Genomic DNA, 12,524 nt, shown 5'->3' with positions numbered 1-12,524 from the left:
GGCCAGCCAGGGCAGGGGTTGGGAGGACTGGGGGAGTGGGCAGGGCCATCGGGGATCCCCCCCATGGTCCCCTCCACCTTCCTCCAGCCCCACAACCCCTTATTCACCGGCACTGGAGCCCTGGAGCCTGGCCAGCTGTGTGTTTCAGCACCAGGGTGAGGGGCCAACCATAGAGACACTCTAGCAGCCAGAGTGTTTCTGTGAAGGACCCAGCCTCTGGTTGCCTCAGGGGTACCATGCCCTGCCCCGCTTTTTTAAACTTGTTTTTAGACCCCTGGATACCCAGGGGTTTAATTTTCTCCCCACGCTGCAAACTTGCAGTGCGGGGAACATTTTTTCATTCCTGCACGTGCCTGTTGCCCTACCTCAAAGGGGTTTGAGGGGGGTCAAGAGGCACATGCACACTCATCTGGACATGCCTTGTGAGTTCTTCACATAAGCTTGTGCTTTTTTCTAGATAGCAGGGCATTTTTCAGTTTTGGGTGTGCAAATAAGAAAGTTTGGACTGAGGAGTTAGCCCTTTCTGGATTACATTTCCTTCCATTGATCATTCTACTTCCCCTTGAATATTTTACTTTGTTATAATTGTTTCATATGCTCCTATACATTACCTGCAAGATCCAGGAAGATGTGGGTATTTTTCCACTTCTCAATGCATTCTTGGGTTTTTTGTCTTCCTCTGAAGTGTCAGACTGGCTACATCTGGATATGGGGAATTGGCTGGGTTCGGTGATAGTTTCAGTGCCATGAATCTCAGGTCAGATCATCATGTTGGAAATGTTTGCCTCCTTCTGTGGGGTCTAGTCTCCTTTCCAGATCATCCAGGCATAGTTTACCTATCCAGTTCCCTGTCTAAGGTCTTGGTGGTGTCCCTGTGTCTTGTACTCTTTTTCTATGACACATTGTAGAGTTTTTTTGTTTGTTTTTTTAAATACCAAAGACCCTAAGTGTGTTATGGGGGTTCTTAATGGCTTTAGCGTGCACAAAGGACTAGAGTGGTTGTTTTTATAGACTTTTTTGTTTTCCTTTGCTACTATTCTGCACTCTACTTCTGTCATGTAGGCCTTTATATTTCTCTTCTTCCATGGATGTTATGACAGTGATTTCAGTAAGGAAATGCAGCTGAAGCAAGTTTTCTACTAGAAATTGTGTACTGTCTATAATTGGGAAAATGAGATATTGATTCTTACACAAGTACTCAAGTGATCTAATTAGTTGATCAAATATAGCCCTTAGCGAGTATTCCCACGTACATTTGCTTATGACACAAAGTGAAAAAGCTTTCTGATAATCAGGGAAGCTTTTAATAGAGAAAATTATTTTTCTCTCTATTGCTTATCCAGGCATCTGCTTCCTGTGCCTTTTAAAATAATGGGAAAAGAACAGAGTCTCTTTCTGAAGTGTTGGAATTCATTATTTTGCCCAGGAGTATTTAACATATCCATTACCTGAATCATAGAATCATAGAAGTAGGGTCAGAAGGGACCTTGTAGATCTTCAGGTCTGACCCCCAGCCTGGGCAGGAAGAAAACTGGGCTCAAATGACCCCCGCCAGGTAGACATCAAGTCACTTCTTAAAGACCCCCAGGGTAGGAGCCAGCACCAGTTCCCTTGGAAGTTGGTTCCAGATCCTAGCCACCCTGACTGTGAAGTAGTTCCTATGGATGTCTAATCTAAACCTACTCTCAAACAACTTGTGGCTGTTATTCCTTGTTATCCCAGGGGGCGCCAGGGTAAACAAGGTCTCCCTCAAACCCTTCTGGTCCCCCCTAGTGAGTTTATAGATGGTCACCAGGTCTCCCCTCAGCCTTCTCTTTTGAAGGCTGAACAGGTTCAGGTCCCTTAGCCTCTCATTGTAGGGTCTGCCCTGCTGTCCCCGGATCATGCGGGTGGCCCTCCTCTGGACCGTCTCAATGTTGTCCACATCCCTCTTGAAGTGGGGTGTGGGGACACAGTACTCCAGCTGTGGCCTGACCAGTGTCACGTAGAGGGGGAGGATCACCTCCTTGGCCCTACTTGATATGCACCTGTGGATGCACGATAAGGTCCGGTTAGCCCTGCCGACCATGACCTCGCATTGTTGGCCCATGTTCATCTTGGGATCAATGATGACTCCAAGATCCCTTTCTGCCTCCGTGCTCTCAAGAAGGGAGTTTCCCATCTTATAAGTGTGCTGCTGGTGTGCAGCATCAGCTTGATCTGAAGATATGCAGTCTAAAATTATACATTTATATAATCATATCCATCCAGCAGACTGAAGACATATATCCTAAGAACTTAGAATGAAATATACTTATTATACTGGTTTTTTTTCATTTTCTCCAATAACCTTTGTTTCTTCAACACTTCACCATACTTTATTTCAGTGAAAAAATGTCCAAGATAGGCCTAAGAGAAAGTTGAACTCTGCAATGAAAGGAACTCACTCAAATTGAAAAGAGATATATATTGACAAATTAAACATTTGGCAGGAGGTACTTGGATTTAGCACAGAGGCAATGCACAAATTCTGTAAAAATTCTGAAATCCTGATATTTTTGCTTAGGTATATTATTTTTTGCATCATAGTGAAGAGGCAAGGAGTGAAAACCAAAGAGTAGGTTGGGTTGCTGGAAACTTTCCTTGAGATATAGTTTTCTGACTTCACTCAACACTGAGGAGAAGATCTTTTTATTAAACTTGTTTATTAATGCATTCCTGAGATTAAGATGCAATAAAATATAAAAGGACACAATGAGTAAATGGAGAAGGAGAAAGCAGGAAAAGTTAATCGTTATAACATGAACTATGTAAATGAGGCATATTTTAAAAGGGATGGTGTTGCTAATCAATCTACCATGCTCACCAAAAGAGGGGGGGTGGGGAAGAAAAAGGAATTGCAGTATTAGGTAGAAACAAGTACAAAGTACAATGACATTCCTTACAGAGATGAAAGTGTGCTTTTATCAGAAATGTTGCATGTCTTTCAGGTGCTTTAAATACTACTGTAAAGTAAGCTTTTTTTTTTTTTCGTCAGAGTTTAAATTAAATTCCTAGGGTGCAGAGAGACATAACACTTAACTCATTCCAAGAATGTCACTGATTGAGAACTGATTCACACTTGTCAATGGACAAAAGTATCAGCAGGTATGCTGCAAAGTGTTCTAAGTTGAATAATCAATGTTTAGGGATTGCACTGCAAAATGCAACCAGGAGATGATAAAGCATTCAGACCATCAATCCATCCAATACCTGGAACTTCCCCAGGATTCCACTAGAGGGGGAGGAAGACCCAGATTAGCTTGATGCCAAAGAAGAGGAAGATAGCATGGCCTTTAATTGCAATCCCCCTTTAAAAAAAATAAAAGACTTTTTGAATTTAATAAAGACTGTAATTAGACTTTACCAAAATCTCCATGGTGGTATCCTCACTAGTGATGCACAGGTGGGTGTGTGGGGGCAAGTTGGACCCCATAAGAGAAGGTGGACCCCACTTGGCAGGAACCCAGGCTCACTTGGGGTAGGAGTTAGAATTGAAGGATTGTTGAGGTCTGCAGGTTCTGTATGGCCACCTACTTGTGGGGACCAAGAGGTTGGGTGCTCTAGCATCCTCCCACCCCTCGCCCCATGATTGTCAGCATTTTAAACCCTTTTGCTGAAAAATGACGTGTCAATTTTAGTTCTCTGGGGTTTTCAGGCTAATTTGAAGTTCAGGTAGATTGGAGAGGTTGCCAGGTTCCAGGGGAGGGGGGAAGTCTACTCTAGCACAGAGTAATCCTCAATGGTGCAGTGAAGTACAACAAGACATCAATCATTTTGAGCAAGCTTGCCTCAGTACAGAGGGGATAGATGAGAGAGGCAAAGGGAAAGAAGGGTGACCCAACATCACCAGAATTGACTCCTCCTTCCCATAACTGTTTACATGTCTGTAGTCAAACATGCAGATCTTGGATTGGCCTCATCAGTCATCTACAAATTCACTAATGACTTCCCTATGTACTGAATGTCTGTCTTCTTCTTATTGACCCCTGTTATGGCTGCCAACATGATTCTGCACACCAGCCTGCACAGAAGCTGAACGGGCTCTCAGAAAAGCAAAGGTGACAGGTTTTGACTCTGCTGGTAGAAGTACGATGGTAGTACTACCAGTGCTGGACTTAAAGAAATGCCATGAATTCCTCTTTCCAGATAACTTCACCAATTAGCTCCCTTAGTTTGCCAAAATTTCTGCTTGGAAAGTAACTACAGACCTACTTTTGTGTCCCTATACCTGAAAGTGAATCAATTCATGAATAAGGTTATTTTCCATGGTGTCTTCATATCTCTCCAAAATGACTGTAAAATAGAATCATCTGTATTAGGAGCCACAAGGCACATGGGAGGCAGGGATCCATGGCAGGCTGAAAATGAACATGACAAACCCTTTTGGCTGTGGCTTATCTCAGCCCTACCCTCTGGCCCTGCTTCTGGGAGGTGCAAGCATGGGGTGGTAGGTAACAGCGCTTTGTCCATCCCTGCTGGCATGTACCCCCTAGCCCCTTCCCAAGTACTCCTGCATTAACTGATGCATCATGAGCAGAGCTAAGGAAGTGATACTTCCTCTCTATTCTACACTGATGAGACCCCAGTTGGAGTACTGTGCTCAGTTCTGGGCACCACACTTCAAAAAAGACATGGAGAATCTATCTTGAAAGGGTCCTGAAAAGGACCACAAAAATGATTAAGGGCCTGGAGGACAAGCCTTATAAGGAAAGACTAAAAAATCTAGGACTGTTCAGCCTGGGGAAGAGAAGACTGAGGGGGGACTTGGTAGCCACCTACAAGTATGTAAGGGGTGAATATTGGGAGCTGGGAGAAAAACTGTTCACTAGGGTGCCCCAGGAAGGACAAGGAGCAATGGCCATAAACTGTTAGAGGATGGTTTCAGGTTGGATGTAAGGAAGAACTTCCTTATGGTAAAGTTGACCAGAATCTGGAATAGACTTCCCAAGGAGGTGGTGCAGTCCCCAACCTTGCAAGTCTTCAAGAGGAGATTGGACATACACCTTACTGGGATAATTTGCTCTTAGCTATATTCCTGCCCAGAGCAGGGGGGCTGGACTTGATGATTTTTTGAGGTCCCTTCCAGCCCTTAATTTCTATGATTCTATTAACTATATCAAAGACCACTGAAAAATCTAATAGGATTAACAGGGTATAATGTTTTCTGTCTATCTCCTGGTGGAGATGTGAACCAAGGGCACAAGTGCAATTTCTATACTATATCCAAAATGAAAGTCAGACCGACAGATGTCCAGGAATCCAAAAGATTCCATTTGTGCCTGGAGTTGTCAGGTGGCCATCCAGTCAAGAACCTTCCCCAGAAAGGGCAGATTGTACACAGGACGGTAGCTGGTTGGAGTGTCAATGTCAAGATATGCTTTATTGAGTAGGAGCTGAACAATTGCAGAATGCCTGGCATCCTACCCACACAAAGGAAGGTATTGAGAATCCCTGACAGAAGTCTCCACCAGCTAGCTTTTGCAAGCCATGATTCGCATGAGTCCAGTTCACAACTAGTTGCCCACATCCTTTACATTGGTGGGTGACAACAATTGAAACTGATATATACAAACCAGACAAGATGGAGCTTCCACAGCCCTAGAGCTAGACACTGCAGCTGAAAGGGTGGTCCCCAAGTCAAGCCAAATGCAGATGACTTTGTCTGCAAAGGAGGTGGCAAACTCATCACAAAAGACTATATATGACTTAGTTTTCAGCAGAGACAACCTGGATTAACCAGACCTTTCACTACCTGAAACAGTTCTACCATATGGCCATTTACAAATGTGAAGGCAGTGGAGGAAAAAAAAACCCCATATTTTTGGCTACCACTGCCATAGTATAGTCCTTTAAAAAGGATCTATACCATAATTCAGGGGTGGCCAACCTGAAGCATGCATGCCACAAGTGTCATGGATAGACTATATATGTGGTATATGGCAGACTGGGGAGGGCACAAGCAATACAGTGGAAGATAGTGCAGTTAACAGAAAACAGCAACAGATTGTGCAGGGAGCACAGGGCAGGAAGTAGGAAACAAAGCAGTAGATCAGGCTGAAAGCATATGGCAGGGAGCAGAAATCAGAACAGCTGATTGGGCAGGCGAAGGGGATTGGCGTGGCACTCCAGGGGGCAGGGAACTAATATTGGCACTTCTGCCAAAAACATTGGTCCCCACTGCTGTGTTCAATCAGTCATTGCTGTAATTAATCATGGGTTAATATCACTTCTGCCCCTACCACCTCCCCTCCCATTTCAGCTGCTTTAGCTCCCCTATTTGCTAGAGGAATTTGCGCCACCACAGGGATGGGAGTGGATGCCTGTGGGTGCATCTACACGTGCACATTTACTGCACAGTAACTGAAATTACTGCACAGTACAGGCACACATATACATGTGCACACCCGTACTATGCTGTAAATATGGTGACTTATGCCGACTTGAGCATAAATTTGATACCTGCATCATTCACGTATCAAATTTATGCCTAATTAGTTACTGCACAGTAATAAACATATAGATGCCTTACTGCTCAGTAGCACTGTGTGAGTGGACTGATTTAGGACTAACTTTAGTCCCAAGTCAGTCCAAACACAAAGTTAATGTGCTTTAACACCTACATGGGTAGATGCTGGCCTATTCCTATGCCCAGAGTGTCTGTCCAAAGTCAGTCTGCTATTCAAGAATTTGACCATTTTTGCAGGGAAAAATCTGTGAAACTGCTCCATGCTGCATTTTCAAGGCAACATAATGTATTAATTTGTGCATTTCTGTTTCTTTAGATCTATTTTCCATTGTTGATGTATTTATGTGCTCTGTTCAGTTTTTCCAATCTCAGGTAAAATAGGTTTATTTTTCAGTGATAATATATTAGGTACATTCTTAGGCATATTCTTCTGTTTACATTAATGATATAAGTTCTATTAAGTTTTCTTGGAACAAAATCAGCTGGTGTTTTGCAGTATTCTGAAGTAAGGTGTTTAATTTCACATAAATTTTCTCTCATCATTCTTTTTACATTCAAGCTAATTTCTGTTTATTTCAGTCATTCTTGCTAAGTCAGAAGATAAAAGTGCTTATGAGCCTTTTTGGAGCATCAGGGGAAAGCCAAGTGAAGACAAAATACAAGCAGAAATTTCCATGATATGGAGCTGGAAGGTTTCTTCTTTATCATCTCACTTGCCAAAGGGTTTGGTGATTCATCATACGGACAAGAGGCACAGATCATGAAATCCACAGATGTTGCAGGATCTTAGACTTCAGATATTGAGAGAAAACCAGACCATTTGGGAGGGACAGGCTTCCTGGAATATGTTCATATTTCTTGGCAATGCCATTTGATCTTGAAACTTACTACCTAATCCTACTGGCCTAAGTAGGATTTTCTCAATTTATTTGCAGATGCAAATGAGTACCCTGAGGTAATGAGTTCTGGCAAGGTCATTCCAACTGGGTGTTTTCCTGCATATACATGCTGCAGAGGAACTGCACCAACAATGCTGCTTCTAACATAGGTACTTCCTTCTCAAACCTCACCAAGTACAGAAAGCATAGTTCAGAAAGAGAGGACAATATTGTTCAAGGTATAGATGCCACTTGTATATTTAAGGCTATTTGAGTAGGTATTTTACTTATTTCATCTCTTCTTCAGCACAATGTGGGCCAATTACAAAAGGGTTTTCAGCTCAAATTATGGCTTTGCTGCTAATGTGACACTGAATTTACTGGTACATTAAACATACAATGCCAAATGCATAAAATAATAATATGACAGTAAAACAATTATAGTTTTAAACACAATGGATTGCAAAAGGGTTAAAAATGTAAATTGTTTTGCATTTTTATTTGTATAGGTACCATAATGTAGCTTTTGTTGCATCACAATGCTGTTGTTTTGGGGTTTTTTTGCTTTTATTCTGACTATCAGGCATAGTTATGGCACATTAATTTTGGATTAGAGTGGTACCTATTGTTGAATTTGGTGACTAATTTTGAAATATCATTCTCTGGTATCTTCAGAATGAATTAATATCATCATTTTTATGACAATCCAGCGAGACATTATACAAGCCATACATACTAAGTAAACTATATAAACACTGTACAGCTGCACCTCCAGAAATGTAATATATCTCATCCAATGCACCAAATGCCCTGATGGAAAATACGTAGGAGAGACCAAACAATAACTGCGCACCAGAATGAACGCACACCGAAAATCTATCAAAGACAGAAATACCCAATTAACGGTGGGGGCACATTTCTCACAGGAGGGCCAGTCTCTCTCCAATTTCTCAGTCCTGATCCTCAAGGGAAACTTACACAACACTTCCTGTATTTATCCATGCACATATATATTATAGGCGTTCTCTAAAGAAAAACATGATTTTGTTCTATATCGGTGTTCCAAAAAATGAGAGTAATATGATATGGGAACGTATTCTATATACTTGATATTACAATATTTACTCAAATCTAAGGTGACCCGAAATTTAAGATGACCCCCCCCAATAATTAGTCTCTATATACAAAAAATATATAAATGCAGTGGCTGAGGGCAGGGGGGGTTAGGTGGCTGGGGCAGTTCAGCAGCCCCTTTGCTGCTCCCCCCTCTGCTCTTCCCACTGCAGCCTTCCTGCCCCCTTTTCCACTTTCCCTGCCAGCCCCAGCTACCCAATCTCTGTCTTTACCTCACACTCCCCAGTGTCTGCCTCTCCCTCCCTCCTCACAGTTTCTGCCTCTTCCCCCTTCCCCTTACTATCAGATGCTGCTTGGTCTCTATTGCTTCCTAGAGCACAACAAACAGAAATGCAGCCCCTTTTGGACCATGTAGCAACATCAGCACTGCTGATTGGCCAAGCAGGGGATGTAGTTACATGAAGTCTGTGCCTGGGACTGAATCTAGCCCAAACTGGAGCTGAGCTGCACCTGACAGTGATGGGAGCAGAGTGGGGGGTAAAAGCTGCAGTAGGCAAGGGTAGGAGGGTGGCAGGAGGTTGCTGCGGGTCTGACCCTGGCCCTGACCTGGGCCATAGTCAAAGTCACAGCAGACATCTGTGATCTCCCCCCAACACCCCAACACTTTGTACCCAAATCTAAGGTGTGGATCTTTTTTCCCCATGCAATTTGCTTGTCTGTATGGAGACTAGATATGTTTAATGAAAATGTAAACTATATCATAAGGGAGGTGAGTATCCTACCATAAGAAAAAAAAATCCCTCTAGGCATTTTCTTCTTTAGATTTTTGTATACATTATTCTGTGGAATAATGCAGACAAGTACCATCTGAAAAAACCTATTTTAGAGAGCTTTGTAAAATATAAATATTGTTCATGATAAACATTGCTTGTCAAAATTGATGATTAATAACAAGAAAGATATAAATCAATCTCTAACTGTACAGCACATTCTGATTATATATAGTACATCTTCAAGCTTAGATTGAAGCCAAAATATGGTTAATACAATGTATTGGATTTATAAAATAGGAGGGAAAGGTGAGGATAGCCACAAAGTCCATAAAATTGGTGTGTGAAATCCTATGATTATAATGTAATAGTTAAAATGTGCACAAAGTAATTCAAAGAAATCCTACAGCACAGCACAAATTATATTCTGAAACAGCCAAAAAATTGCTTGCACTGGCATGTCAGAAATATGATTTACTATAGTTTTTGTTAAGTTTATGATCAGACTATTAAATGTGGTGAAGAGAAAAATATTTTCAGTATACTCAGAAGGGATCCTTCAGTAATGTACAATGATGAATACAGTGAGCTATTTTTTCCACCTGTTTACTGCTAGGAGGCTTTGAAAAAGTTACTAAGTTTTCCTCATAACCCACACTGCAGATCAGTGTCAACATTCAATCTTGGTGGTATCTGAGCTGTTATTTAGGACAGAAAGAATCCAAGGGTAGGACTGGGTTTAATTAAACTGAATACTAAGGCAAAGCAATCCTTTTTTTCCCAGCTAGTGGGACAAAGGGAAAAAAATCTTTACTTATTACACTTTGATTAATATTTAAGAAAATGGGCTCCTTGATAAAAAAAAAAAATTTACATATACATCATGCATTCAGTGATGCACTCAAAAAATGCCAATGGATCTTCAAAGTAGAGGCATGTTGGAGTCTATATTCCATACTAATAGTAACTGAACATAAATACTTACAATTTGTCTGACTGTCCTTTGTTTATCAAGCAGGCATGACAGTGAAGTACCGGAAGTGGTGATGAATATAGCTTAAAAAGTTACAACAGTTTTCTTCAGACTTGAGTATTTCTTATGCCTATATCAGGGCAGAGTTCTTCAAAACCAGTTCAGATACTGAAACCATCCTGGCTTTCATTGAAAGCAACCCAAATCAGTCTTAAGACAGTACAACATCAAATACCTTCAGAACCCTAGACACTGCAAAGCCCTCCAAACACATCTCAGTAAGAAACTTGACAATTTTAGAATTGAAAATGATTCAATTCAACACTTGTGTTGAGGATGATTGGCAAACTTTAAAAGATCCATGAGGTTTGCATGGAATCCATTGGCTTTATTACCCAGTGACATCAGAACTGGTTTGATGAAAACAACAATGAGATCAAAGCCCTTCTCAATAGGAAGAGAAAAAGCTTTCTGTGACTGGCAAAACCATCCTACATCCAGTCAGAAGCAGGAAACCTTTTGAAGGCTTAAAGCTGAAGCCCAGAGGAAGATTTGAAAATTCAAAAACAAATGGTGGGAAGAGAAGGCGAAAGAAATCCAACAATTTGTTGATAATCGTGACATGCGGAGCTTCTTCAGTGCAATCAAGGCTGTGAATGAACCAAGCTCTTGTGGAATCACCCTGCTTAGATCTGAAGACAGCAGTATACTCCTCAAGGACAATGAGCCCACCAACAACTACCGGAAGGAGCACTATCAAAAGCTCCTGAACTGAAAATAGGTAGCAACTGATGAAACTATCAAGTCCATTTCACAGCATCCAGCAGGTGAAACACTTGCCAGAACATCAATCTCAGAAGAAGTCCACCATGCAATAAGACAGATGAAGAACAATAAAGTGTCTGGCTCTGATGGCATACCAGCTGAGGTCTTCAAATTTGGTAGGGAAACGATGACCAACAAGCATCATACACTTTCTCTCACAATCTGGAACACTAAGGAAATTTCCACTGACCTAAGGAGTGCCAATATTGTCACCATTTTTTAAAAGGAAGATAAATCTAACTGTAGAAACTGCTGCGGATTTGCCGTACTCTCCAACACTGAGAAGATCCTCTCTCAAACTCTGCTGAACAGACTGCTCCAAGGAAATCCTTTCTAAGTCTCAGTGTAGCTTCAGACCATCAAGAGGCACCACAGGCATGATTTTGTGGCCTGGCAGATCCAGGAAAAATGCCGAGGGCAACACAAGGAGCTGTATATGGCCTTTATTGATTTGACCAAAGCCTTCAACTCTGTTAACCACGAGGGTCTATGGAAGATCTTATTGAAGTTTTGCTGCCCAGTTAAATTTATCACCATTGTAAAACTCCTTCATGACAAGATGACTGCATGATCGTACCAGTTCTGTTTTCCATCCTTCTTGCAGTCATCAAGATGCTCATCTGTGACCATAAGCCACATAGCATTGGCATCACATACAGGATGGATGGGAACCTTTTCAATCTTTCCTTCCTCCATGACAAAAACAAAGTTACATCGGCCTCAGTTGTGAAACTTCAGTATGCTGTTGATTCTGCTGTCATTGCACATACTGAGGAGGACCTACAAATGGCCCTTAACTGCTTCTCTCAAGCATACCAGTGCCTGGGATTGACCCTTATCATCAGAAAAACAAATGTGCTTTGCCATCCTGCTCCAAGCCAAACAACTTCCCCAACAAATATCCTCATCTATGGACAGCCACTGGAGAATGTTAAATACTTTGCTTACCTCAGCAACCTTTTCTTGTCCTTCCCTCCCTTTGTCTCATCCCTCCCCATTTTGCTCCCTGAGCAGGGTTCCCATCCCTATCCCTGTCCCCCGAGAAAGGTTCCTGAGGCCACCATGGACCTAGGACGTACCAGCGGCCCATCTCATCCACCCAACTGGAGGGGGGCTGTGAACCTCGGCATCCCAGCTCCAGTCTACTGATACCTAAGAGAGAGAGCATCAGAGTGGAACTTGCATCCTGACCAGATGCACTTTGACTCTGCTGACAGCCCTAGGATTGGTAGATATCGAATGGTTTGATTGTTTGAATTGTTACTTTTTGTTTTTACTCCTTGTCAATAAATTCCCCTATTATCGACTGGCAGGTGTTGTGGTCAGTCTGAAGGTTGTGCCTGCCCGGAACAAAGGTAGAGGTTCTGGGTCCAAATCCAGTATCAACACAATGCTATTCAGGATCTTCATATTTTCTTTCTGAGCTTTAGTTGAAAGCGAGAAGCTTTCTGCCAAATAGTATATGGTGCCCCTGCAATTATCATGTTGCTTTATTTCTCAAAAGGGAAACACTCTTT

This window comes from Alligator sinensis, unplaced genomic scaffold (assembly GCF_000455745.1).
Source record: "Alligator sinensis unplaced genomic scaffold, ASM45574v1 scaffold887_1, whole genome shotgun sequence".
NCBI lineage: Eukaryota > Metazoa > Chordata > Crocodylia > Alligatoridae > Alligator > Alligator sinensis.
This window is presented reverse-complemented; position numbering follows the sequence as displayed.